General features: G+C 41.3%; 1 non-coding gene across 1 annotated transcript; it reads left to right on the top strand.

The window, feature by feature from the left end:
- The first annotated feature begins 652 nt into the window (after positions 1 to 652).
- LOC111813894 lies at positions 653 to 815 on the top strand. Its single transcript, XR_002819021.1, has one exon. It is a non-coding gene; the product is annotated as a U1 spliceosomal RNA (small nuclear RNA).
- The last annotated feature ends 3595 nt before the right edge of the window (positions 816 to 4410 follow it).

The raw sequence follows: 4410 nt of genomic DNA, 5'->3' as shown, positions 1-4410 counted from the left end.
AACAGTCATGCTTTCTGCAAATAAGGGCAGCTTTGCAAGTTTGGGCCACAATCCCAAAAGACAGAATTCCAAATACTGAAAATCCAAAAGGCTAAAATCTATGAAGTCTAAGATCCTCCAAGTCACACTCGTACAAGATTAAAATTCTTAGTGCTGAAATTGTGAAAGCTGAAATCTTCAGAACTGCAGCTGGAAAATAATTAGGAAACAAGAGCACACAAACATAAGTGTTGCTGTTCGCTCATCCATTTGCTTCCCCCAAATTTGTAGTCTGCATATGAGTGAATATGGAATAGATTTCTACATACCCAAAAACAACTCAGAAGCATGACAGAGAAGATGGGATAATTTAATGGAGAATTAAATTTCATGTAGGCATACACTGAATCAAAGGAAAGTTTCAAGAAGCACACTATTGCATAGCACATAAATATGAATATATTCTTCAAGGACAGCCATGCTCTAAGAGAAAAAAATCCATTCATCTTGATGCGAGACTTCAGCTCTTGGGAGGCTGTAAACAGGTGGATTACTATAAGTCTGATCTAGTAGTGGGACCCTGAACACCCTGTAGACCCCTCCCTAAAATACTATATATATATATATATATATATATATATATATATATATCCAATACTCAAAAAGGTCAGTGATACTTACCTGGCAGAGAAGACAGCACGACCCCGAAGGTGGTTTCCCAGGGTGAGGTTTGTCCATTTCCCTCCAGATGTGCTGACCCCTGCAATTTCCCCAAAAGTGTGAAACCTACCTGCATAATGTGTGCTAGTGGAGTACAGCATTCATGCTTGCCCCTGTTTTTAAAAAAGTTAACTGGCTGTTATAGACTGTCTCTGTGCAAATGGCCATACACAATGGATCTTTTTATACCTCAAATTTTCCTTTTAATTTTTGATATTTTTTAGTTTTTCTTTCTACTATTTTAAATTGCTACCGTTATTTTTTGCAATTCACTGTGCTATGTATTCCAGCTTTACATAATTTTTTAATAATAAAGACCAAATTATGTAGAATTTTTGGAGAGTTCTAATTAGTTTTATGCATATTTTTGCAAGCTTGACACTGCAGAAGTACATTATCACAAAGTTGACTTTGTGTGTATATAAAAATGTTAAGACTTCCTCAGGAAATGAAGTGATGTCTTCTTGTACACATGTATTTGTGAAAAATAAAGTGTCTCCAGATTTTAGCTCTTTGGGTAACTGAATGCATGGGAGTGACACACTGTGGTTTTTGATCCGTCTGTCAGAAGACTTCGATTGTCCATAACAATATTTGAGGGGCCGGGGAGATGGCTCAGTGGAATAAGCGCTTCCCTGGCAAGCGCAAGGGCCTGAGTTCAATCCCCAGTTCCACCAAAAAAAAAATAATAATAATATTTGAGATAAATGCAGTTATAAATCTGTGTACATGTATTTACCAAGTGCAGTCAGATACCTTCATTCATTTTGCTTTTTGACCTATTTCTTTATGAGTATGGTATCTCTGCTCATAATTGTTATATCTCATTGTTATTAATATATCTGAGATAGACACATACTTGCAAAAAATATATGCTGTTATTTCCTATTTTACATAAAGTGCCTTATGTTTTGTCACAGTTTTTTATGTGTCCCAAATAAATTTCCTGTATTTGTTAGGATTTTTTTAAATGTGTCTTTATTTATTTATTGTGTGTGTGTGTGTGTGTGTGTGTGTGTGTGTGTGTGGCCAGCTCAGCCCACCAGGGGGCTGGGCTGGCTGACATGTGGTGCTGGGGGATCGAACCGCGGTCCCTGTGCTTTGCCAAGCTTGTTCCAAGTAGGTGCTTTAGACCACTGAGCCATCTCACCAGCCCTATTTGTTAGGATTTACTAGAAGAACAGATTTATTTATTTATTTTTGTTGTTTTTTTTAGGGAAGGATCTACAAGGTATTCAGGATCTCACTACTAGATCGGACTCGTAGTGATCTGTTTATAGCCTCCTAAGAGCTGGGATTACAGGCCTGCGCCACCACACCGAGTCTCAATTGCCATCTCAATGAGTCCTGGGGGGGCAGGGCAGGCATCTCAGGCCTGGGGATAGAATCCCTGGCCCCTGTGCCTGCTTGCATGGGCTTTAATCTGCTGAACTATTTGGCTGGCCCTTAGAAGAACAGATCTAATATAAAAGCCTGGCTTTTAACTTGAAATCCTGCTTTCTCAACCGCTCAAGAGCTGTGTCACCATGTTGTGTGAAGTCCTCTTTTAAGAAGAGAAACAGGGGAGAAAAAAAGAGAGAGAGAGAGAAATAGGGTTTTGAAGGTAGTTCAGTGATCTAAGTGCCTGCTTGGCAGGTGGAAGGACCCGAGTTTGATCCCTGGTGCCACTATACCATGCTGGCCCCAGGCGCCAAACCGGCCACCAAAACCAGGCATGGTGGCTCACATCTGTAATCCCAGCGCTGAGGAGGCTGAGACAGGAGAATCACCACATGTCCGAGCTGTGTTGCAAGATCCTGTACCAAATAAATGCATAAATAAAAGATTAAAAGGAAGAAGATAAATAAATTCTTTTTTTTTTTTTGTGGAACCAGGGATTGAACTCAGGCCCTTGTGCTTGACAGGCAAGCGCTTATTCTACTGAGCCATCTCCCTGGCCCTTATTTTACTTTTTATGGAGGTTCCTTTGAGGAAAAATTGAGGCTCATTACAAATTAGCTCATTCAGCGTGAGGAGCTTCTTGGGGGTGACCACTGTTCCTTCATGCATTGGTCAGATGTCATTGTGTACCAGGCATCTTTTCAGGCACCATGGATATAGAACCTCTTCTCCCAAGGGACTTTCTAGGGGAGTTAGTTTGGAAATCTTACCCTTTTGTGCAATTACTGTTTACTATAGGTTTTGCTAATTAGGGTAATGTTGCAGGCCTTGGAATCAAAATTCTGAATGACGGTCTAGTCTAAGGGCTTTCAACAGGGGCTACATCTCAGATTTACCTAGGAAAGAGTTCTTGTTAAAAAGGCAGCTTCCTGGTCCTCATGCATGATCTACTAGAACCCGTTCTCTGGGCTTTCTTCCTGTCCTTCTGTCCTTGAGCTAACCAGGCACACTTGAGCAGCATCTCAGCACTTGCGCTTACTTCGCTGTAGCACTGCCCCGATGGCGTGCTTGTGTCCATTTGGGCCTCTTTTGAGTATCTCCTCCTCAGGGAAGCTGTCTGATCACACTTTCCCAAAGCACCACCCATCTCCCACCTATATTATATCTACTCTGTAGCCCTTACAGAATGCCTGCAATTAATACCTTCTTTCCTTTGTGCCTATCTTGCCCTGCTAAATTGTAAGCTTCATGTGGACAAGAGCTCTTCTTTCCTGCTAGATCCCTAGTGCCTACAATAGTGCCTGGAACATGTTAGGTATTCCCTGAATGTGAGTTGACTATTTACTTGAGTAGGATGATCTTAGGACTCTTCTTGTTAAGCAAACACTCAAATGATTCTACTGCTCACTGAAATTTAGTAACCAACAATCAAGAGACAGAGATAGAAAAGTGGGAGCCCATGATGAATACGGAGTTACCTGTTTTATTTTTTACTTTTTATTTTTGTATTTTTAAAGGAAGGGTCTACAGGGTGTTCACTACTAGATCAGACAAAACAGGCCTCCCAAGAGCTGGGATTACAGGCGCATGCTGCCATGCCCTGTATCAGTTGTCGCTCTCTCAGAGAGCCCTGGGAGGAGGGCTGGTACTGCAGACTCAGGGATCAAACTCCCGGCCTCTGTGCCTGCTTGCAGGCACTTTAATCCGCTGAGCTATTTGGCCGGCCCTGTCATAACCTGTTTTAAATTTTTACCTCTACCTCATGATTCAGTGCCATTTCCTATAAAGAGCTAGGGGAATTGGCAAGAAAATTCCCAGCTATTTAAAGTTATTGGTCAAGAAAGCTCTATTTTGGCAGGCCAAATAGCTCAGCAGCCAGGGTTTAATCCCTGGACCTGCTGCACTCGCCCCGCCCCTGGGTCGCGCTGAGACAGCAATTGAGACTGGGCGTAGTGGTACATGCCTGTAATCCCAGCTCTTGGGAAGGTGTAAACAGACGGATCACTACTGAGTCTGATCTAGTAGTGAGACCCTGAATGCCCTGTACACCCTTCCCTAAAATAAAAAAAGAAGAAAAAAAGTTGTATTTAAAGTATGTTAAGGCCCACTTCCAAAACAATTGAAACACTTTATGTTTTCAACTGAGAGTTTGTAATAACATGTCCATGTTTTTTCCAAGCATTTCTTTTTTTAAATTAAAAAATTTATTTTTTATTACTTAATGTTTACATTATATAACGATTGCATTTATCTTGGGGAGTCAGTGCATATACATAACATCTATGCCCCTCAATCTCTTGGTCCCTTTCAATGTGCAGAAGGCGTACCTCC

Source organism: Octodon degus, unplaced genomic scaffold, assembly GCF_000260255.1.
Source record: "Octodon degus isolate 3935 unplaced genomic scaffold, OctDeg1.0 scaffold00236, whole genome shotgun sequence".
Classification (NCBI taxonomy): Eukaryota; Metazoa; Chordata; class Mammalia; order Rodentia; family Octodontidae; genus Octodon; species Octodon degus.
The sequence above is the reverse complement of the archived record's forward strand: the minus strand, read 5'-3'. Positions and strand labels throughout refer to the sequence as shown.